The sequence below is a fragment of the Papaver somniferum genome, chromosome 5 (genome assembly GCF_003573695.1).
Source record: "Papaver somniferum cultivar HN1 chromosome 5, ASM357369v1, whole genome shotgun sequence".
NCBI lineage: Eukaryota > Viridiplantae > Streptophyta > Magnoliopsida > Ranunculales > Papaveraceae > Papaver > Papaver somniferum.
In genome coordinates this window covers 62,025,696-62,051,932 of record NC_039362.1, presented here as the reverse complement: position 1 = coordinate 62,051,932, position 26,237 = coordinate 62,025,696, and the positions used below count along the sequence as shown (strand labels likewise).

The window sequence follows — 26,237 nt, the reverse complement described above, 5'->3', positions numbered from 1 at the left end:
AACCTTGTTCAAATTTTGAACTTCCTTTTGACTGTATTTGTATGCATAAAACTCATCTTTCAAAAATGACTGAACTTGGAAGGTTTTCATTTCATCCATTGATAATAATCCTATGAAATCATTGTCCACTGATAATCCTATGAAATCATACGTACCTTTTGTTACATCTTACATGAAACTTAAGTATCTATAAAGATATGAATCAATCCTAGTACAATCCCCTCTTGTTGGAGTCACCTAAGGCTAGCCAAAGACATAGCTAGACATGAAAAGTCTCCCAAAAACTGAAAAAGTATGGCACATTTCAGTAACTTACATAGTGTTTAGAACCACCTCCTTCTCTGGTAGCCATACTCGAACAAGTCGATCATAAAATGAACATGTAGCCGCCACAGGCCTTTCTATTCCATCTTTCTTGCTTAATGGTCCTCTTTGCCAATCGGCCCCATAAGCCAGAGATTTGTGGTTACTGCAAGTCTCCAAGACTTCAGCTTTCTCCCCTTCAACTCTAACAACTGCGAATCCATTATGCATGCATGCTGCCAGAACCAGACTTGGTATTGACGGATGTTGCTTAAGTCTCCATACTCCCCCTCCTAAACATATGGAGCTCTCATTTACTGGCTTTGATATTGATCTCACATCCCATATCCTTAAATGCTCGTCATAGCTCCCGGTCAATAGTACATTTGGATCTGTTCTGTCCTTTGTAATGCAACACACACCCATTTGGTGAGTCTTCGTGTTTTGGAAGGCCAAGTTTGAAGGATTCTCTCGCAGATCCCAACAACAAAACTTGCAGTCATCTGAGCCAGTATACACTAAATTTGGTTGTTGGGTGTCAAAACTGGCAGCCCAGACCTCATACTCATGTGCTTCCCATGATTGTTGAATCTTAGTTGAGACTCCGCAAGAGTAAGCACAGATATGGAACCATCTGAAAGCCCGACAGTAATGGATGTAGCTGATGGGTTCCAATCAAGGCACAGACACATGGAGGAACTAACCATTTCTCCACAAATTTCTTTCAGCACTTCAACTGCATCATAATGTTAAACAAGCTAACAAAACAAAACTATAACTTCCACCTACCTACAATAAGCTTGTATTCCCTATTCATTAGAATTTAACATAAAAACTGATATTTGACAGTTTTTGGTTGGTATATATTTTGCTAATACAACCACAACAGTCGCAATTCACAATTCGGCAATTCAATTGATTAATAATATAAAAATAGCAGTGAATGGAATTTTGGAAACCTATTACACTTTTGAACTATAAAAAAGGAAATAACAATTGAACTGATTATAGTGGTACTTTGCAGTATTAAGTTTCCAACTTCCAAGTATTTAGTACATGAGCAACCCAAGTTCTTCTGAGTCCTAGGTCTTACAATTGGACTACAAGTACTCACTACATGCTTACGAGATCGTATATATTTATATGATTTTTCTTTTCTCTCACTGAATAAGCATTTGATACTCAGTGTCTTTCTTAGGCATTGTGGCTGGATATTTAAGACTTCATTTGTGCAGAGTCAAGTTCAAGGACAGAGCCTGGTAAAACAACAGGGTTATCGTACACAATACAATTTCCAACTCTGAACAAGAGGATCCCCTTTGCAAGTCAAATTCAAATGAACTTATCACAAGTAGCAGTTGCTATGTTGAAGAAAGTGTCTTACAGAGGTACAGATGATCGCATTTCTTATGAGAGTAAGAATGAATCTTAGTTTACTTTGACGTGTTTTGGTTTGTGTCACAAGGCGAACCTAACATATAGTGATATATCATGTTAATAGATACCAATGCAACCAAACATGAAAGCTTTATACAAGATAAGACTGAGTAGAAAGAGAATTTACAGTCAGATGTACCTCCATTTTCTGATCCGTTTGAACCGCTTCCTAAACTGTGTAACTTCACGTAACCACTGGCATCGGCTTGTGCGAGCAATGGACTGGCTCCAACGGAAGTCCATTTTATATCAAAAATTCCAGATGTCTCAACTTGATGAAACGTATCAAGTTGGTTTGAATCAGCATCAACCGAGAAAAGTGATATACTTCCACATCGATTCGGCTGATCACCCTCCTGTAATGTGTACGTCGAAACAGCTAAAACTTGATGAAACAATTCATGTGGACAAAACTCTACCGCATCAACATTGCCTTCAAGATAACAATGCGCAATTTCCATTCTTAACAACTGTCAAGAAAAAACGGGTTTTGTACATTTGTAAGATTACTTTGAAAAACACAAGTACAACCATTAGACATGATAAATCTAAGACTAGTAAACCAATTCAGGTGCTTATCCACATGTTATTGCAGTTATGATGGGTCGTAACTAGGTAATATTTGTTTCTCAAAAACGTGTAACATCACTAGTAATGAGAATAAATATAATCAATGAATCCAAACTCTGAAAAATAATGGGTATTGTTCTGACTTGAAGACATCTAATAGACCAACACAGATTGATGGACTGGGGCGGGACATAAAAAAGATTAGGCTTCATTCTTAAAGTGAGCTGGCCGCTCCCTAACGCTCAAAATATTGAAATGGATAGGATCGGAAGTAAATGTTTTAGGCATTTTATCAAACATATGTACTGCGAATCAACTCAGTTCACCTAAATAAAACTAATATCAAAAGTAAATCCTTAAGGATATGTATTATGAAATGAGCAAGCAAATTCGTAGAAATCAAATGAAAACATTACTGTGATCGATATAAGACACATATTACCTCTTAACCAGATATCGAGACCGCTCAGGAGAAGCTTTTCCAACAGAAGAAACTGACCTCACGGCCGACGCTGATGGTTATAATAGTGCGTTATAGTGGTTGCTTTTTTGTTTTTTCCGTTTTTCGATTAATATAGTCTGCATGCCATACTGTGGTTCATTTTCATTTATGTCGTGGGTTCGAAACTCACTGGTCCATTCATTCAGGAGAATATTGTGCAAGTTTTTTGTTTCGTTTTTTCTTTTATACAACAAAGAATTTGTTACTTATATGGGAAATTAATACGAGTTTAGATCCTCCAAATTGCATCTCCCCCTTGAATGAGAGCAACAGATTCTTAAGCTTCACTCTTTATAGGTGTCAGATTTCCTGTGGTATAAATTCAGCCGTCAGATCTGAGCTCATTCCGAAAAATATTTCCGTGTGAACTATTCAGGTTAGCCGTTAGATATCGTTCGTTTTTATATCTCATCCGTTAGATTGGAAAGGGCATCTGTTAGATATGCCAATTATTTTAGGGGTGTATTTGAAATCATAAACATGTATAGGGACATTAACATAAAACTGCCCTACTCCTTCATCGTTTTTCCTGCAATTCTCGCTTTTCTAAATCGTCTTCACGGTTGGCTGACCTGAAATTGGACGACGTGCATTGCACGTGCACTCTCCTTGTCAGTAATAAAGTTCGGAAGATATGAGTTCAATACTTTCGATATATCAAATTTTCTAATATGCCTAATTATTTTATCAGCCGACTTATTGCATAATCTATTTATGAAGCTATTAGAAGGATGTTGTGCCATAAGTGCATGCCTCCATTAAGCCGGTAATGGTAAAAGTTAGGAAGCTATTAGGGCGACCAAATGTAGATCACCATGTGTACACAATCCAAATGGGTCATTTGTACACAGTCTCAATCCCGAATATATTTGAAGGGTAAATTCTTTTGAAAATATGAGTCCCATATTAAAGTCATGTACTGGCTAAATGCCCTCTTGTATTGAACCACATTCAGACTCTAATAAGTATTTTCAAAAAATTTATAGGGATTAGATTTTTTTTCTTTAAAAGGAAACTAATAAGAAAACATTCATTCAAAACTCAATAGCTTCGGGGAATAAGAGTTGGATGGTACCTGGTTCGCAATTGATCATGTCTCGTGTTGAGATGCTGGATTAATCCACTTTACTATTTATCGACGCAACTGTTGTTGGTGGTAGATATATTTGTCGCTGGTAAATTATCAAGTTTACTAAGTTAAAACACAAAAGTTAACGAGTTTGTATTATGTTGTTCCAAAAAAAAATCATGTTATTTTTTATTCATTTATTTTTGCAGTCATATACATACCAATAAGCAACCGAAGAGTATGTTCAACATCGCCTTCAGCTCTGGTGCCTATTGGAAAGCAGCTTCTGCACCATTTAGCTCGAGATGTTCTATGGAGTTTTAACCATAAGATTGCCCTCATACTTCTTTATGGATTCTTGCATCAATCATTGATTATAACTAGACCTATAACAAAGTCACAAGTATACATCGGGGAGCAAGGATAACACAATATTTATTCAATATCCCATGAAGCGAGATACTGCTAAGTGTTAGAGTACCGGTCGGTCAAACTCACATGTTTTAGTATATCAAGCTTGTTGTCATATTTAGTTGATCAAAATTATATCTTGATTTGTAGTATATTAGAGTCACTCTCGGATTTTGAATAAAGTATGGTAATTGAATATCAAAATTCACCAATCGACCTTGAAGATTGAAGGATGAATATTAACAATGTCAACAGAAACTTTATCAAAAAAGGTGTGTGAAGACTGACTATCATATTTACTCATATTATCTACCATTCTATCTACTAAGACATTCGTATGATTCTAGTATTATGATGAAAATTTCAAAGAAGAAATTCAAGCAATAAGGAGTAGTCAAGTTAGTTCTTAAAGTCACTAATTGTTTTACTCAGTTCATGAACTTCATCACTTATAAAGATAAAGACTTGATTAATAAATCTCAATCAACTAGCGCACACGAACTGATTAGCTCAGTTCGAGAACTAGTCGATTTTGAGATAGTCCTATAAACTATTTAATTTAATAGTACAATGCATGATTTATGTAGTTCGCGAACTAGATGACTCTGAATATTTCCAGTACACCTTTTGTTTTCAAGTGTAACAACTGTTTTGACGGTTCACAAACTTGTCAATTTCAAAAGGTTCCTGAGATACGAGACGACTTTGAGTTCACAAATTGTTGTTACAGTTCACAAACTGATTTGGTCTTGTGATGATTAAACTCCAAATTAAGCTTGTCAGTTCCGGAACTACTTAATCAATGTTCTTAGTTAACCACTTAGTGCATAACGTCTACTTATTTGTCAAGTTTAGTTGCCAAACCTATAAGTCTTGATTTCTAGTCTAGTTATAGCTAAGTCTCGGATTAACAAATAAGCTAAAACTTGTTCAAAAATCATCAGAGGTATGTAAATGCATCTCTTATGCAAAGAAGTTAGTTTCCAAAGAAAAGACTAGATCATTAGAAAGATATTTATGGTCTAAACACTATGGGAAACAGGATTCTATGAATTCCTTTCGAAAAGGATATGGTGGACAGATTATTGTTCACCCTAGCACAACTTAAATTGTGTTGGTTATTGCATCTTGTCTCATATGCCTGATCAAAAGAGACAAGATTTTGCACACCTCTGGCATTAGGAAAAGAAAAGTCTTCTAGATTGTTTTGATTTTCTTTTTTTTCTTCGTGTTTTTGCTCTGTGAGCATTGTAAAGTCTGGAATTCATGCCGCTTTTCATATCTAATTGATATTGGAAAGGACTTCCCTGTTTAATCAATAAAATAGGGTTAAAATAGATAACTCTACCTTTTTTAGGGTAGGAGTTGTGCGTACGTGAATCCTTTAAGTGTATAAAGGTTTCGCAACCCTACATTCTTTTTTTCCTTCTCTAACAAACTCATTTTATCATAAGACTGCTTGTTGAGATTATCTTAAGATTCCCTCTCACAATTCCGCTTATATGGATACTCCAAGCATTATGTCGACTGATGGAAAAGATGTTAATATGATTGTTAAGCCATCAATCATGAAGGAAAAAGATAAATCTCCATTAACTCCAACTTTAAAAAGAAAAAGAAGGAATGTGAGGAAGCCAAGAATTGTTCCTTTAAATTCTCAGAAGTTTTCTAATGTTCTTGAAGAGTTGAAGGAAACAAGGAAGGAGATTCAGCAAATAAAGGCTTTTGTGTTTAAGACTCTTGAAATTCAGAAGGCCCTGGTTCGACATTAGTCAAGAAGGTTTGTTGATATCAACTCCTTTCTTCATGAACCTTATGTCTCAATGGTTGTTGACGACAAGGAGTTCGGGGACGATAAAGAATTTTTCAAAGGTCTTAATGTCTAGGAAACTTCTTATGATAATTTATTCTTATGTTTTTAAGAAGGATAACTAGGGTTTGGAATAGTCATTATTGTGAGTACACATAGCTATTTTCGACGATTTTCATCTTGCAATGTTTTTAGATTTATTTATTTAGATTCTAAAGTTTATTTGCAAGATGATTTTGTAGTATTAATCTTTATGGTTTTATATATTGCAAACTTGTCATTGGATATGTGTGTTTGCGTCCGTGAAATTTGATTGTCCCATACTTGGTCAAAAGTTAAGTCTTTCATATGTCGGTATGCAAGTATTGATAAAAGATCGAATGAACTTTTGACAAACAAAAGTTAAGCCTATTATGTCATTGTACAAATATTGATAGAAGATAGGATGAACTTTTTTTTACAAAGATGAAAGTCTATTATATGTCATTGTGCAAATAGTGATGAAAAATAGAATGAATCTTTGTTTATTCCGCAGTATTGATCTTCCTTGATCCATATCTTTATGTAAATACTGTGCGGCTCCGTAAGTTCTCTTATGTGAGCATTTCTGATTAAATTAATCATTTGTTCTCTTGTGGTTAATTTAATTGAGATTTTTGGATACAAATTCATATTCTTATGAGATTTGTTAATGTCCAAAGAAATCCTTCTTTTCTTGTGAAAGTAAGGTCCCTCTAGTTGTTCTTTCGGGAATGACATTTTATGGGGGAAAGTTCTTAATTGAACTTGTGATTAATTGCCAAATCTTTGTGGGGAGTGCGGTTATGGAATATTATAGGGGTTATCTTGTATCTTTATAAACTCCTTGATGAATGCATTTAGTTTCGGCTATATGATTTCATCTAAAAAGTTGATATGTGATTTTCTTTTGGTTATGAAGTATCTCTATGGAAATTTCATTAGGATCCCACTAATTTTTGTACCTTTGCCAATTTTATTGACAAAAAGGGGGAGAATTAATGTGTAGGTCACACTACAAATACATATGGTTTTCGGATCATTATGTAAGGGGGAGTGGTTTTCATGTGAGATGAAGTATTGACTAAGGGGGAGTGATACATATCACCATAGTATTGTTGTCGAAGTTGTGATATAATTGAATTTTGATGTTGTGTAATAATACTATGACACTGTATAACAATGGTTGAAGCTATTGTTTTCTCATTGTTATGGCTACGGATCTTCAACAACGATGATGCTGAACTGAACATCTTTAGAATCATTGGAGTACTTGGAAGTGACGAATATTTCGAGTAATGTTGAAGAACCAAGGAGATCAAGCATTTGGATGAGAATCTGCAAAGTTTATTTATTTTGTATTCCATATGTATTGATAGTTTTGTCACTAAAATTGACAAAGGGGGAGATTGTTAGAGCACCGCTCGGTCGAACTCGCAAGAGTTGTTATCTCAAGCTTGTTTGTCAAGTTTAGTTGCCAAAACTATAAGTCTTGATTTCTAGTCTACTTATAGCTAAGTCTCGGATTAGGATAGTAAGTGTAGTTGAGCCTTAGACTCCACGGCGTTCATCGATTGAAGACGAAGAACTACTAAAGGGAACTTTTGGAACTTGATCAACAAAAGATATGTGGAGACTTGAACTCATCTATCACTCAAAAGTCTATCTACTCTATCTCCTATTTGAGACAAAAGTCGTATTGCTATATAGACTTCAATTATACACATTTGCTATTTCGAGCCGAGTTTATCTCGCCTATCTATTTCTCGAAATATGTGTTGGTAAGCTTTCGCTTTAGCCAAGTTCATCTTTACTCATGACGAAAGTCATGTTGATTATTTTAATAACTTGAAAATCGCTTTGATGAAAGTAGTTTGTGAATAACAACTATTTTAATATCCTCTAAGAAAGATTCAATGATTGAAATGAGACTTTAGAACAAGTAACCATCTATGGATATAAACATAGTGTGTTGTCACATTTGTGTAAAAGTCTAAAACCGGGAACCCAAAGTACGCGTACCCGTACGCGTACTGGCGGTTGTTGGAAATCCGGGTAAGTATGCGTACCCGTACGCATACTGGTGGAAGTTTCATGTTCGTGAATTTCTGCTGGAGTTTGGAAGTGAAAAAAAAACTCATTAAGGTTACTTAATTACGCGTACCCGTTTGCATACTTAAGTAGGTTACTTTCTAAAATCGGTTTTTTCATGAACTAAAACATTTATATAATAAGGAATGCATTCTTTGCAAACCGTGGCTATAATGTTCGTGAATTGATTCGAGTGAATCAAAATCGATTTTTCTTCGTTTATGTCTTGTATACTTCTATGCGATCTAAGCAATTGAACAACTCTCTAACTAGTTCATTTGAGTCATTTGAACTAGTTATGGTAAAGATGAATAAGGTTGATATGAAAGTGCGCATATGGCTAACCATTGGTTAACTATTGTTGAACCAACTAAGTGTACACGTTTAAGTACGGTTACTCAAACCTAAATAAGTTACATTTCATTTGTGTATAAAAAGCTAAGTTCGATCCAACGGTTGAAAGATATTAGCTTGAATCTAATCAGGTTTTCATCTAACGGTGAATATTGAATGCTTTGTTACCAAGATAACTTAGATTGCAAACCCTGATTTGCAATCTATATAAAGGAGAACTCTAGCAACTGGGAAACCTAATCCCCACACCTCATGTGTGATACTAGTTGTATAAGCTAGAGTCGATTCTCCTTTAACCTTAGGTTTTTCACGAAACCATGTAGGCTAACGACTTAAAAACTTCATTGGGATTGTGAAGCCAGACCCAACTATTTTCTCTGTAGTTGCGTGATCTGATCTTGATGTTTCTATCGTGATTGAGTACAATCATAAGATTGGCTTGAGATTTATATCTCCGATAGGCAAGATAGAAAAGTAGTCACAAACACCTTAGTCTCATCGTTTGTGATTCCACAATATCTTGTTTCGTTAATCGATTAAGATTATTGTGAGGTGATTGATAATACTAGGATGTTCTTCGGGAATATAAGTGCGGGTTATCAATTGGTTCATGTTCACCTTGATTTATCAAAATACGGAACAAAAACTCGTAGGTATATCTATGGGAGACAGATTTATCTATTCAGTAGAATTTTCTGCGTGATACAACTTTGTTTATCAAGTCTTCGACCTTGAGTCGTAGCAACTCTTAGTTGTGGGTGAGATCATCTAAGAGAATCAAGTGCGTAGTATCCTGCTGGGATCAGAGACGTAGGGAGCACGACTGTACCTTGCATCAGTGTGAGATTGATTAGGGTTCAACTACATTCCAGACCGAAGTTATCTTTGTAGTAGGCTAGTGTGTGTAGAGACTTAATACAGTGTGGTGTTCAAATCTGGACTATGTCCCGGGGTTTTTCTGCATTTGCGATTTCCTCTTTAACAAAACTTCTGGTGTCTGTGTGTTGATGGTGGTTTTAGGACAAGGGGTAAAACCGTAAAACCTCACGTATAGCATGACGTCACCGGTGACACTAGCACATTTATTAGAGCATTTAACGCGCTTATGTAAAAATCACCAGGGTACCCTTTTTCAAATACTAAATTAGGGTTTCGATGCGCGAAACCCTAAATTCACACATACCGCGCAACCATTACGCAAAAAGCATGGCAAACATGCCAAATGCACCCACCGTGCAATCATCGCGCAGAACATAGCAATTGCACCCGACGTGTAACCCAGGGCCGAGGCATGCCACACATGCCATTGTCACATGCCGTGCAACCCTTGCACTTTGGCATGCCGCGCCTACATCAAAGGCCACGATTCCTCTTATACAAAACCTCGACCGTCGAAGGTCGCCACTGAGACGGAAAGTCTCTCAAGCTCAACTTATCAAACACCAGCGACATGCTACATGTTTTCCACGAAAACACTCGAGACATCAAAACGTATGTCACAAACTGGGGGATGCTCATTAGGGTTTTGGTTTGGCGGTCTACAGCGTGCGGCATACACAAATGCCCGTTTCAAGAAGGTGTAATAAGAATAAAACGGTTAGTAAATGCATGAAGTAATGGTGAAGCACTCTTTCATTATGGAATATGAATTCCATCAAATTCCATCAATACCAGACGTTACCACCTCTTCCCATTTAACTCATCCGTTTCTTTTCTTACGAGGCCAGAGTACGTTTCACTTGGACTTGTATAAATAGGTTTTACCTATTTCCACCAAAACACAAGTTTTTGATCAGGGAGAAATACAACACTCAGAAAGGAAACTCTTGCTAGCTTTCTCAAAGATTTCATCTTCTGATACAAGTCAAGTACTACTCTTCCAGAACTGCTCTGGTCTCAACGCTCTCTTCGTTTGCCTCCCTAAACCAGCCCTTCTCCTCCTCTTTGTGACCGAAGCAAATCCGGAACGACCATTTCTTGGTTTAGGCCAGATTTGTATAGATTGATCTCTTGAATCTAAAGTACTCCCGTGCAGTACATTTGTTTAGGGTTTAGATTTGTTTCTCATTCACTCACCGAAATTACCAAATCAGCAGAAACGGTTTTTGCCTATAAACAATTGGCGACCACAGTGGGAGATTGATCTTTCAGTTACAATGTCAGTTTTCAATCCTCGATCTCATACTTCGATCCAGACATCAGGACGGCAGAGGCGAGCGATCTGTTCAGGGATCCACAACTCGACTACTAGAAAACCTAGTTACCAGTCACAAACCGCAAGAGACGGCTGGGGACTTCACAGAAACCCAAAACAAACGATCCAGTCATCAAGTGACTCAAAATGACTGAGGACTTTCCACAATCGCGGCGGTGCTTCCCACAAAACTCGATCTTACACACGGAGGATCCCTTTTTCATCAGGAGATCCGCGAAACCGAGTAAGTCTTGCCTAGACAGAATATGTGGTTTATAATTTCAAGTTTTCACGGGAATGATAAAACCAATAGCCATGTTATGTTTCATCCCATGTCATCTACCAACACGCAACGTTCACGGTTCCATATCTTCCCTGGGATGTCCGTATCACTTACAATCATAACCAAAAAATGGCATCATCCTAAAACGGTTTATCCCGAATAATAACCCAAAACCCTCATAGGTAACACTTGTCTATCAACCCATAAATCCAGAAAATCAAAACCATAAGCCATGTGTTTCATTTTCCTTTCGAAAAAAAAACAAAAGAATTTCAGAAGACAGAAGTGCATCCAAAGGAAGCCATTCAACAGTGGTTTGCTCTTCTCGAAAAAGACGTCCTTCGTCATTTGGAGGACCGCCTGTTTCGGCTCCAACTCTTTGAACAACCTTCCAACCTCCGCCTCTTGTTGTTTGCCCACGTCCGCAGAAGGACCTTCGGTCACCTTGGCCTGCAACCTTGGATCTCAGAGAAACCCTAACGCCCAGTCTTCGTGGAATCAGTTGCATGCCCATGTGTAGCTACTTTGCATCATAACGATTACCAGTTACTATTCATGAGGTAGCTGACGCTAGTACGGTAATATTCGAAGAGAAGAACAATATTTCTACAGATTTATGGGAGGCATACCTATGGATAGGGTTTGCACCAACACAAGAAACGTTGGAGTACATACCTGGAATATGTTGGCTCACTTTATTGCTACCACGCCACGCCAAGACATCTCTCACGCCGGAACCAGCGCCCACGCCAAGCCAGCGCCGTACCAAGCCAGCGCCTTGCCAAGCCAACGTCCATGCCAAGACGGCGCTCGTTCCAACAAGATCCAGCGCTAACAACTTGCGTCTTTCCAGGGCCAGCAGCTTGCATCTTTTCCAGCACACTGACAACCTGCGTCCTTCCGATACCGGCAGCTTACATCTTTCCAGCGCCGGTAGCTTGCATCTTTTCCACAACTTGCATCCTTCTAGCGTCACACTTGCACTTCCAGCTTGCATCTTTACAGAAGCTTGGATCTTTACAGCAACTTGCATCTTTACAGCAGCTTGCATCTTCCCAGCGCTAGCAGCTTGCATCATTCTAGCGTTGCACTTGAACGCCCCGTAGGGAATCAGCAATCCGATTTCATCACACGTAAAGATCAGGAACGACTTCTCTAAAATCGAAGAAAAGAAAATCAGCAAACCCCCTGAGTTCACAAAGACTCTCTTCCTGTCAAGAGACGTATGATTTATGGGGACTTCGCCCACAAAACTGTGCAGTTCATGATGAAACATTTATGTGAGATTTTATGTTTCCCCAAGGCACAACGTCAAGACATATTTGCAACCCTCAACCGCACCGCATCAGGGAAACAACCTTTTCCAACCAGAGAAATCGTTCCCCGTCGAAATCCGAGTTCGTATGAGAATTATGCATCTATTATACTAAAGGGCGCTAATTAGGGTTTCGGAATGCCAAACCCTAATTCAGACAAATTTTCCATCATCCCACGGAACCGAAGCCAGTCGACATCCTTCCAAGGAACTCAAGCTATCTCCACTCCAAGCCGAGCAACGCAAGTAGCTCCGTTTCAAGACGACCTAGTGTTAACGGCTCCAGGTCCAATCCCACCAATGCTGACGGCTAATCCCAAGCTGACCCAATGCAAGCGGCTTCCCTTCACGCCAAGTCTATGCTATCAGCTCCGCTCCTCGTTCCAAAGCCTAGCCCAGAAGACGCGCGACCATTCCAGGTCGAGGCCTACAACTTTCATCTCAACCGACCTCTACCACTCCGCATCCTGACCTGTGGTACCACGAGCAAAATCCACGCAAGGCTTCCAAACACAAGGATCACAGATTCTCCTTGCTTACCGAAAAAGACAAGATGGGCCTACATTACAGCCGGGGACTCAGCGTCAGCAAGATCTCCCGTCAAAATCTCTAATCAGGAGTAAGGAAGGTGAAGATATGTACCAGGAACGCGCTTATCAATGTTTCACCACCTGCACCGAGGGAGGAAAGCAAAACCGGCAACATGACGTGGAGGGAGGAGTGACGCCCCCTTTTCATAGATATGGCACTTTTAAGATTTTGGATAAGGAAAGGATTCCCTATTGAAGTCGTGAATGAAGAAAGAGAATTGGACCCGCAAGGAAAAGCCTTACCACGCCCAAGCAGTCCGGCCCTTTCCCGCGCCAGCATCATGCCAACGCTATGATCAACCTGCACGTTGCCAAAATTCCGCGCTTTCCTTGCCAACGCCATGCTTTGCCAAGCGATCCCCACCTCTGCACTAGGGAATAGGAAGACGGTACAATTTCACCAACAATATATGTCGCACCAACACTAAAAGAAAAAGGAGGAAAGAGAGAAGCATATTTTAAGCAGACAAGATAGGCTTACGTTACAGTCGGAAGTTTAGCCTCAGCAAAAGTTTCTCTCGGATTCTAAACAGGAAATAAAGAAAAGAAACGTAAATCCCGGGAATGTACCTACTGGCGTTACTATTTCCTGTCCCTACCAGCATCAAGACTCGGACACAAATCCGGTGGCGCATCATGAGAAAAGAAGTAATCCCCTTTTTGGGTGTAACGCTTCCTGATTTTTGAATAAGGAAAATAAATCGGGCCCACAAGAGCAAGCCTTGCCGCGACCCCAGCAATCCACGCTTTCCTTTTGCGCCGGCGCTAAAGCAACCCGTGTTTTCCTTCCTATGCCACGCCGTGTCTTTCCAAAGCGACCCGCGCTTTCCTTCCTGCGCCAACGTCATGCCTTGCCGAGCAGTCTGCCTACAACATGCTTTGCCAACGTCATGCTCTGCCAAACGGCCCACGCCCATTCTAAGCCCATTTGTGCTGACAAGCCCCATTCGTGACCAGTCTATGCTAGCAGCTCCGCCTCGCGTTCCAAATCCTGGCCCCAAAGACACCTAGTCATACTGGGATTTGTGCAAAGCTACCGGATACAAGGATTGCAGATACCACTTACATCTCGAAAAAGGTCAGACAAATCTCCTCGGCATTTTTTCACGACTTACTGTCTCAGTTTTATCCTCGTCTGTCACCAACTTATGCTTACCTCGCAACAAGGCCCATGTTCCAAGCTAAATAGGGGACTTAATGTTGATGGTGGTTTTAGGACAAGGGGTAAAACCGTAAAACCTCATGTGTAGCATGACGTCACCGGTGACACTAGCACATTTATTAGAGCATTTAACGCGCTTATGTAAAAATCACCAGGGTACCCTTTTTCAAATACTAAATTAGGGTTTCGATGCGCGAAACCCTAAATTCACACATACCGCGCAACCATTACGCAAAAAGCATGGCAAACATGCCAAATGCACCCACCGTGCAATCATCGCCCAGAACATAGCAATTGCACGTACCGTGCAATCACTGCACAAAAGCATGGCAATCATGCCACTCACACATGTCATGCAACATGCCAAATACACGTACCGTGCAAACATCGCGCAAAACATAGCAATTGCACGTACCGTGCAATCATTGCGCAAAAGCATGGCAAACATGCCAAATGCACGCACCGTGCACTCATCACACAAAACATAGCAATTGCATGCACCATGCAATCATTGTGCAAAATATGGCAACCATGCCAAAACTACAAATAACGCGCAACCGTCGCGCTAAATATGGCAACCATGCCAAACCGCAAATAAATACGCAATCATTGCACTAGATGTAACAACCGTGCCAAACCGCAAAGCAACGCGCAATCATCATGTTAACCATGCCAAAAATCCAAAATGCACCACCATTGCACAAAATGGCAACCATGCCAAAAGCGCGCGCCATTGGCACATGCCATGCAACCCTTGCAACCTATCATGCCAAGCCGTGAAACCTAGGGCCAAAGCCGCCATAGGCGCCATTGGCACATGCCATGCAACCCTTGCAACCTATCATGCCAAGCCGTGCAACCTAGGGCCAAAGCCACCACACGCGCCATTGGCACATGCCGTGCAACCCTTGCAACCTGGCATGCTAAGCCGTGCAACCTAGGGAAAAAGCCGCCACACGCGCCATTGGCACATTCCGTGCAACCCTTGCAACCTGGCATGCCAAGCCGTGCAACCTAGGGCAAAAGCCGCCACACGCGCCATTGGCACATGCCGTGCAACCCTTAAAACCTGGCATGCCAAGCCGTGCAACCTAGGGCCAAAGCCGCCAAACGCGCCATTGGTACATGTCGTGCAACCCTTGCAACCTGGCATGCCAAGCCGTGCAACCCTTGCAACCTGGCATGCCAAGCCGTGCAACTTAGGGCCAAAGCCGCCACACGCGCCATTGGCACATTCCATGCAACCCTTGCAACCTGGCGTGCCAAGCCGTGCAACCTAGGGCCAAGGCATACCACACATGCCACTGGCACATGCCGTGCAACACTTGCACTTTGGCACTTCCACTTGCACCCGACGTGCAACCCAGGGCCGAGGCATGCCACAAATGTCGTGCAACCCTTGCACTTTGGCATGTTGCGCCTACATCAAAGGCCACGATTCCTCTTATACAAAACCTCGACCGTCGAAGGTCGCCAATGATCCGACAAGTCTCTCAAGCTCAACTTATCAAACACCAGCGACATGCTACATGTTTTCCACGAAAACACTCGAGACATCAAAACGCATGTCACAAACTGGGGGATGCTCATTAGGGTTTTGCTTTGGCGGTCTACAGCGTGCGGCATACACAAATGCCCGTTTCAAGAAGGTGTAATAAGAATAAAACGGTTAGTAAATGCAGGAAGTAATGGTGAAACGCTCTTTCATTATGGAACATCAGTTCCATCAAATTCCATCAACACCAGGCGTTACCACCTCTTCCCATTTAACTTATCTGTTTCTTTTCTTACGAGGCCAGAGTACGTTTCACTTGGACTTGTATAAATAGGTTTTACCTATTTCCACCAAAACACAAGTTTTTGGTCAGGGAGAAATACAACACTCAGAAAGGCAACTCTTGCTAGCTTTCTCAAAGCTTTCATCTTCTGATACAAGTCAAGTACTACTCTTCCAGAACTGCTCTGGTCTCAACACTCTTCGCTTCCCTCCCTAAACTAGCCCTTCTCCTCCTCTTTGTGACCGAAGCAAATCCGGAACGTCCATTTCTTGGTTTAGGCAAGATTTGTATAGATTGATATCTCTAATCTAAAGTACTCTCGTGCAGTACATTTTTTTAGGGTTTAGATTTGTTTCTCATTCACTCACCGAAATTACCAAAATCAGCAGAAACGGTTTTTGCCTATAAACACTGTATTATTTTTTCCCGCATTATATTTTGTTATATAATTGAAATATCACAGGTTGTGCGTTAAATCGGTCAATTGGTAAATCCAACCTTTGGTTGTTGATTGAAATTGATTGATCCTTGAATATTGGTCTTTGGTACCGTACAAGTTACCTCTCTTATATTCAATCAGGCTCGCAAATTATTATTTGTTTGATTGCGGATTGAATTGAGAAATTGAGATATAACTCTTTGATATAATTTTCTTAAGATTGAGTCTAACTGTCTAGTTGATTCTCTTGTAAGTATATTGGAGTTAGTCCATACATATTGCTAAGTGAAATATTGGGTGAGGTTGTTAGACCCCCGCTTTTTCACAATCTATATGGAAAAGTTTAGCTTTCTTGGTTAGAAAGCAATTCGTAAACATGGAAACTAGTTTACGATTTATTTTTTTTCTTGCCTAGTTTACGAACCTAACTTTATTTAAAACCTACCAATCCTTGTTCATCAATATAAATAGAGAACTTCTTGCAAACTAGAATCTCAGTCCCGGCACTTCTATGTCCTAATTGCGGCTAGAGTCATCCTATAAAGCCTAGGTTTTCTCTGGTGAACTGTATTAGGTTATGACTTTGAAAGACTGTACTAAGGAATTCGTGAAGCCCGTTCAGACTATGTTTTACCTGATAGTTCGTTGTTATCCGGATCTTATTCTACCGATTGTTATAGTTTCCGAACTATAGATCAAGAACAAGATAGATAGAAATCACAAAGTACTCTTCGTCTAAAACTTTGTGATTCCACAAGATTGATACTTGAATCACTTCTGTTTTGAATTGTTTAGATTGTTCTTGCGAGGTAGGATTTATTAGGTATCTCAATAACTTTTGAAGACAGTAAGTTGTTCTAATCGTTGAGTTTGCTTTGATATATTATTTTCCTGAAGATCCCTCATAAGCATATAAATTTTCATACCTTGATTGAATATCTTTCTGAAGAGAAATTAAAATAGGCTTCCTGTTAGAGGTAGAATAGTCAAAAAGCCTTCACTAATGTTGAAGCAACTCCTAGGCCTGTAAAGGATGCCGGTTAGGGGAATCACGTTGCGTAGGGTCTTGCGAGATCCAAGAGATGTAAAGGAGCACAACTGAAGCCGAATTACTCGCACTGTCGATTCGGTCTCAACTACATTCAAGTCTGAAGTATGATGGTAGGATAGTGTCTGTAGCGGCTTAATATGGTATGGTGTTCAAGTTTTGGACTAGGTCCTGGGGTTTTCTGCACATTAAAGTTTTCCTCGTTAACAAAATTCTTGGTGTATTTTGTTGTTTGTTTTCCGCGTTATATTGTTTTTCTTCATAATAGAAATATCACAAATAGTACGTTAAATAACCTATACGGTTTTTAAGCCTAAAAGACTGTGCTGAACCCACAAGATTTATTTTAAGAATTCGTATTTTGAAAAATAGATTACAAGACTTGCTCTTGTTGGAATTCAGTTCACATAACAGTTTGGACACATACTAGGTTATTACTTGGATATTGATTTGTGAGATCACCCAAGTAAACTTGTTCTACAACTCAGGTACATGATCTTATATGTTGATCTCGCTATACTACTGATTGTAGCAAGTTAGTCCATACATGTTTCCAAACGAAAAAGTTGATGGTGTAATTGGTACTCTCTCCTTTTCACTAAGTGTTTACGTAATTATTTCAAGTGTATTAATTATCCTGCATGAAATCATAGTAAAAGCTTTTCTCATAACTGCAGTTCATGTTACCAACATTCATCGTAACAAATATGAACATAACTACGGTCGTAGACGTTATCAATTTGTTTTGATATTTCTTGTTGAAGATTTTGTTGCATTTCCACATCCATCTCTAGTTCTGGAACAAGACTAAAAGTTAATTAATTAATCAAGACATAATTTAGTATTAATTATTCATCACTGATACTAGATAAACAAAATCTAACGAAGATAATCACAAATGCCAACTCCAAATAAATTCATTCATCACTCCAAGAATCCTTCTAAGAGATAAGAGTTATTAGAGGAATCACTTATTCAATTAAACATATAACGTTTAAAAATATATTAATTTATTTCAAATTCGGATATCTTCTTTCTAACAATGACTTTATATAACCTTATGCTAATGCAAGAATTAACTAACCTTAGTTAATAGGTACACGCATGCATGGTTTCTTGTATTACATTTACTTTTATTATGTTTACTAGTTTAAAATATCTTGACTTACTTAAATATATTAATATCATAAGTTAAGTGATACTTATTAAAATACATGCTCTAAAAATCCTGTTCATACGCTTATGTCGTGCTGGAACTCGTCTTCGGGTTCTTTTGGTTTTCACTATAGTAAGGAGAAAGATATGATATGTTAAAGGTTGTTACCATTTTAATGGTCCAAAAGGATTAACATCATTATTTTCGTCAGCATCATTCTTTGACTCACGATGAGACTCATCTTGATCCAGAAATCCGTAGCGTAGTAATCACTCCTATTTGATACCTTTTTTGTTGCTCCGTACTGACCACAACGGCATCCACCTGCGCAAAGCATGATGACTCTTGCTCCACTACGATAACAATTATGTTGATCTGCTATGTCGAAGGTTGTTAGTAATAAAGAAAGACGAGTTATACATGGAAGGTGATATGGCGTGGATTCATCTTCGGAAAAAATGAGTTTCGCGTGGCAAACATGAAATGTTAAAACCTTGAACAAATGTGCCTTTCAAAGCCTCGCATTTTTAGGGGCCACCCGAAAGGATTTAGGGGCCATCAATTTATACCCAGCCAAAGACTCTAGTTAAGGGGTACCCTATATGATATTGAAGTTACATAAATGTCCTTCTGGCAACCGGATAGACGCCAACCTTATACAACTTTTGGATCCTCTCCATGAAGTCGGTGACTATTCTTGGGGCACGGCATGCCTAACATTCTTGATGGAAGAGTTGAGAAAGGCTTCGAGCCTAGGAACCTGCCAAGTTGTCGGGAACGTGGCTCTATTGCAGGTTTTTTCTTTAACTCTATAACTCACTCTATAGTTATTCGGTAGACAATACATATGATGCATATTCATAACTCCAAACTATGCATATTCGGGAACATGTTACTTAGTTTTACTTCTGATTGTTTAGAATCGGAGTTTAGTCTTGGGGAGTTACTGCCGAGTATATAGGCCAAAGTATTATAGGTTACTGAACTCCAAATGACGCATATTCGGTAGGAAATGATCCATCTCTTTTTCCGAATATTGGTTATTTGGTGGCTAGGTACTTATTTTGTTTTCCGATTATATATAATCGGAAATATTCTTTTGATATTAGAAACGAATATACATGCCAGAAAAACTATAGGTTATTGAACTCCAAATGACGCATATTCGTTGGGAAATGATCCATATCTATTTCCGAATGTTGGTTATTCGGTGGATAGGTACTTAGTTTTATTTCCGATTATATATAATCGGAAATAATGTTTGGAAATTACTACCGAATATACACAATCTATTTACTAAAACTTGGTTTCTTATGTATATAGGCATGGATCTATGACCACTTCCCTATCCTGAAGTTGGCCGGAGAGAACCCGGGGTGGTGCAAAGGTACTCCTAGAGGAACAAAGTATATATTTGAAGACAACCGTTCTAGGACAAAAGAGCAGCAGTTGATTCGCATGAGGGAGATTTTGGACCAATTGAAGGCCTCAGACGTATGCTTTGATCCATACAAGGAAGATCGAGCCAGTGGGCATATAAATGTTCGGTCGGATTTGTCCCTTTATTTTGGACCATTGTGGCACCCCACAGGATATGTGATGTATAACCCCTCTAAGGTGATGCGACAACACGGGTATATACAACATCAACCTGTGGAGGAAATGGGGGATTACTACAAATTGGAGTTGGAGTTGTGCTCTTCTAGTGGTGACAATCTCACGATTGTTCACACAGGCCCACCTACTGTTTTTGATAACTGGGATAAGAGGAATGACTTCATTATCGACACTGGTAGACGAACCACCCGAGGTGATGAAAATTCTCCAGACTATATGAGTTGGTATAACAACGTATCACATCCTTTGGTTATCCGTGAAATCAAATCCAACACTACTGCGGCGGGTTCAAGTTATAATTGTATCATCAAAGACAAACCAGCTGGTTATGATAGACTGGTGTGTGTTCTTATATTTTTGTTCATTTTATATTATTCCTATAAATCTTAGATAATTACCGTTTGATGTTATGTCATTACGTATAAAAAACAGGTGAATAGGTTCAAGCGTGTTTCCAAAATGTTAACTGCATGCCTGAAGAGCGGAGATCCCATGCCAGCTGAGAAGATCAAAGAGGCTAGAGACCTAGTTGATAATATGGATAACGAAGATTATGCTGCCCAGTTTAGGGAGAAAGTCACGAAGAGGCATCCGCCCAAGGTGGCAGTATCAAAGACGGGTACAAGAACTCGAGCTTCATCGAGCGCTGAAGGTGCTCCAACTGAAGCTGCTCCAACTGAAGGTGCTCAAACCCGTGGTCGTGCAGGACTGGGAGGTAGTCACGGTCGTAAAGTAAAGAAGAGCAGATAAATGACAATGATTTGTTTTGTACATTCGGGACTTTACAAGGGCCAATATAGAAGGTTAGACAACCCATATTCGGAAGTTTGGGTAACTGAGTTGACTTCCGATTATTGCAAGTTCAAAATTTGAAAAGTATCAGTTTTTCCCAAATTCTGATTATTGTGCCATCGTACATTCGGGACTTTACAAAAAAAAATTATCCTTCGAATATTACAAGTTCAAAACAAACCATGCCATGGCTCTAGGTGGTTCCAAGGGCCAATATAGAAAGTTAGACAACCCATATTCGGAAGTTTGGGTAACTGAGTTGACTTCCGATTATTGCAAGTTCAAAATTTGAAAAGTATCAGTTTTTCCCAAATCCTGATTTTTGGGCCATCGTACATTCGGGACTTTACAAAAAAAATTATCCTCCGAATATTACAAGTTCAAAACAAACCATGCCATGGCTCTAGGTGGTTCCAAGGGCCAATATAGAAGGTTAGACAACCCATATTCGGAAGTTTGGGTAACTGAGTTGACTTCCGATTATTGGAAGTTCAAAATTTGAAAAGTATCAGTTTTTCCCAAATTCTGATTTTTGGTCCATCGTACATTCGGGACTTTACAAAAAAAAATTATCCTCCGAATATTACAAGTTCAAAACAAACCATGCCATGGCTCTAGGTGGTTCCAAGGGCCAATATAGAAGGTTAGACAACCCATATTCGGAAGTTTGGGTAACTAAGTTTACTTTCGATTATTGCAAGTTCAAAATTTGAAAAGTATCAGTTTTTCCCAAATTCTGATTTTTGGGCCATCGTACATTCGGGACTTTACAAAAAAAATTATCCTCCGAATATTACAAGTTCAAAACAAACCATGCCATGGCTCTAGGTGGTTCCAAGGGCCAATATAGAAGGTTAGACAACCCATATTCGGAAGTTTGGGTAACTGAGTTGACTTCCGATTATTGGAAGTTCAAAATTTGAAAAGTATCAGTTTTTCCCAAATTCTGATTTTTGGTCCATCGTACATTCGGGACTTTACAAAAAAAAATTATCCTCCGAATATTACAAGTTCAAAACAAACCATGCCATGGCTCTAGGTGGTTCCAAGGGCCAATATAGAAGGTTAGGCAACCCATATTCGGAAGTTTGGGTAACTGAGTTGACTTCCGATTATTGCAAGTTCAAAATTTGAAAAGTATCAGTTTTTCCCAAATTCTGATTTTTGGGCCATCGTACATTCGGGACTTTACAAAAAAAAAATAGCCTCCGAATGATATAGTCGTGTTTAGAAATACCAACCTAATCGGTAGATAAAAATTTAAGTTCGCTACCGAATGTCCTATTCGGAGGAAATACGTGTATCGTTAGCAACCGATTGTAGTGCATCATTGATACGAAACCTCAACGACCATATTTTCAGAAACCTCAACGGCCATATTTTCAAAAATTAGAGCCGTTGGAACTCTAATCTATATAAGGAGGGTAACCCCTCTCAGTTATTATTGAGTAAAAAATCAAAATGAAAAACCTTTTTAATGGCAAGTCCATCATCAATCGACAACATACTTCGAAGATGCAAGCGAACAACTACATCAATTGCAGCAATGGAAGAAGAAATACAAAAAAAGAATAAACAACCTAAAAAATTAAACCATCGTTAGTGGCAACGAAGGAGGAGGAAGAGGAAATCAAGGCTAAGAAGCGAGGTCAAGAACAATTCCATCAAAGAGAAAGATTAAAACAAGTTGAGAAAGAGACCGAATGGATAAAAAATTATTACATTGTGAAAGATCTACCCAAAGAACAGCAGGACGATCGTATATTTTGGATTAACGTTTCATTGGGTCCTTTTGTTGGTAAGTACAAGAAGCCACGCCACAATTATGAACCATCCCATGTTTCTTCAAGGGTGCACCATGTTATAAAATTGTGCACCGAGTACAACCGTATTCTTGTAGGCACAGAGACGACAGGTTTGCGGCACAAGATGCTTATTCCAAGTGGAGAGGAGAGTCGTTTCTACATTTCGAAGCCGCATTGATTGTTTCATCTCAGACTGGGAAAAAAGAATAACATGTGATGTTTGAGTGCTGTAAATTCAAATTTTTAATACTAATCGGCGGTTTGATAAAATATGTAATTCCCGAATATGATTAATCGTATTGAAGTGTTATAATACTGTTGTTCCGATTACATAGTTTCAAAAAAATTATAGCCGTGCCTCGAAATACCCACCAATTATAATATTCAGAATCAAAACGTGTATCATTACCATCCAATTATAATATTCGGAATCAAAACGTGTATCAATACCAACCGATTATAATATTCGGAAGTAAAACGAAGTAATATACTTTCGAAGGCACGTCATTCGGAAGTAAGATATGTATATGTACTGCCGAATATAGGAGTGTTCCAATTTCTCCTGGGTTCTGAGTTCAAAATGCATATAATCGGATAGTTAGGAAAAATTAAAGAGCCCGATTCCTACATTCGGGAGACAACATTGTATTTTTTGCAACCGATTAAATCATATATCTTCACAAAAAAGTTTCCAAAAAACATGTAAAAATTACATGTTCGAAAAAAACGATCAAACATCGTCATCATCTGAGGGGATCAATTCGAGTAACTCAGCGGGAAAGTTGTTGTTTATAACGCGATCCCAATCAACCATGTTGGACTCATATTGTTTCACCCAATCTTTGCAATGGTTCATCGGGAAGTAATCGTGCCACTTACTCAACGGAGGTAACGGACAATCTTTCTTTACTCTTAAACCGATAAAATGCATTTCATTCACAAATGCCATTACGATTCTTCTATCTTTAACCGACTCGTCGCAAGCCGTTCTTGTGGGTGCAAACGTGATGCTAAGTCCATACATAGGAGGAACAAAGAAATGTACCACGCAATTCAAAACGTCCGCTAGGAGATATCCAAATTTAGGCATTGTCATCCAATACTTGGATCCGATTGTCTTCAATCCCTTTCGGCACTTCACACACGCAACTAAGTCTTTGAACTCTTGTTCTTTGTCGTATCTATCTCCTCGCCTCATCATCTCCATATAAAAACCCTTGTCATTCACTAGTTGTACCGCCATCTTATTTCTTAAATATTGGCATTGGGTGACATCTTCGATATCCGCCTCTCTAAAGTAACCCATTTGTTCCGTAGCAACGTGAAACCCACAATTTCCATCCCCATCAACCTCGTCGGTCGACAAAACAAATGGAATGATAAGTCGAGGGAGTTGTTCCAAATACTCTTTGTATATTGTATATGTGGATCGATTTGGTCTTCCATTAAGATCTCTAGGGCAACTAAGAGTACCTTTGTCCTCTTTTATAGTAAGAATTTCCATTGGTTGGTTTTGTTGCGAGGCGTTCATTTGCTCAACAACTTCTTCGACAACATTGGGTTGACTTACTTGAGAAGGCTCTGTAGAGATTTTTGGCCTTACTTGTCGGGTGGTTGGTCCACTTTGATTATTTCTTGGACGACCTCTTTTCTTAGGTTCCGACTCATCTTCAAATTCGGCTTCCGAACACTCGTGCCTAGACAATATTCTTTTATTAGACAAATACTCCTTCAACTCTTTTCTTTGGATGGTCCTCGACACTTCGGTGTTCGGCCTACCGGTGTTCTTTTGCTTAATAGGTTCATCAACCTCCCTTAAACAAGGGTGAAGGGCTTCCTCCGAATTATGCATCAATATTTTCTTTTTGGTGCCGTTTGATGTAGCGTAACGCTCGGCTATTCGTGCACACAATTCCGACTCCAAGAAAGACGGACCATCAACTACCGGGGTGTTCGGAGTGAAATTTAATTGCTTCCAAAATGGATGAATATCATTGATGTCAATCACTTCAACATACCTACCCAACTTATGACGACACGGGAGTCCAATACCTATCATATCCTTGCAAACACAAACCGTATTCTCGTCATCATAAGTTTTATATAACTTCAATTGTTTCATCATGCGATTTATTGCCCATCTTGAAACTTTATGAACAACTCCCCTTAGAAGCAATTTTTCCTTAATATGTTCCATCGGGAATTGGTGTACACTAAATTGCATACATTTCTTAATCTTTACGAGATCACGATTGGTGAATTCATGGATTGCTTCTTGGATCGACACAACTCCATTTTGACTACCAATTAGTATTTTCTTTAGCCGACCATGAGACCCCTCCGCAATGCTTGTCGCCTCGTTCTTGAAGTTACGGTATTCATATGTCCATGCAAACACAAACTTCTCCTTAATCGTTAACCATTGTTTTTTACAATACTCAACCGGTTTTGGGTAGTCCGTGCCGTATTCATCCTCAAATTTCTTCAAGTTACATTCGTAAATTTCCTCGGTCATCGACCAAACGATTTTGTCCCATGCTTTCATGAACATTTTCCAAATAATTCCATCCTCCTTCCACTTTTCTTCAAATAACCTATCCTCTTCCTTACGTTCTTCCACGGTTAATTTACTAATGCGCTCATCCTCTTCCTTTGACCTCTTGGTACCCTTCCTTGGTCTTTTAGCTTGGAAATGATGATGGTAATTGGTTTTGAGATTGCATTGAATGTGCCACGTACATTGCAAGTTTTGGGCTTCCGGAAACACTACCGCTATTGCATGCATTAAGGCTTGAAAAAAAAAGCATAACCATTTAACATTTAAATTTTGAAAAAAAAAAAGTAGTAATGAGTAAACCAAATCGTTTGCATAGTATAGGGAAGTGTCGGGCCTCAAATAGAAATCATCAACAAACTCTTCAACGGCCTGCATATGAAAGCAAAAAATTATTATACAATAATCGGAGGTTATTAAATAAGCCAAACTGCCGAATATACTATATTCGGAATCCTATCGGTTACCCAAAACACCCGATTTATGCAAATGAATGTACACAGTTTACTGAGTGCAAAAAATGATATAATCAGAAGCTAAAATATATAGTAAAACAGCCGAATATAAATAACTGGGAGATAACTTTAATCGATAAACATCCGATTTTCAAGTTTTCGGAAATTTTATTTTGAGGCCACTGTTATATTCGGCAGTCAAATAATGTTAAACTATTACCGATTGTAAAGGATAAGAATACTGAGTTTTGAAATTTTTTGAGGAATTCGTTTTTGGGGCCATTAGGGGGTAAATAACTCTACATAACTACCGAATGTAGTTTTTGTTGGAAAACCAGTTTGGGGTTTTTTCTCATATTCGGCAGTAAACTACTATCTTGGAACTACCGAATATACATATTTGGTACTTTGTGTGTTATATTCGTAAGTTTATTCGAGAAATTATCTACCGAATCTGGGTAGTTCATGGCATTCAATGCATGCA

At 39.0% G+C, this 26,237-nt stretch overlaps 1 pseudogene; it reads right to left on the bottom strand.

Moving 5' to 3' along the window:
- Positions 1-140: 140 nt before the first annotated feature.
- On the bottom strand, positions 141-3,053 carry LOC113281706 (annotated as a pseudogene).
- Between the last annotated feature and the right edge of the window lie 23,184 nt (positions 3,054-26,237).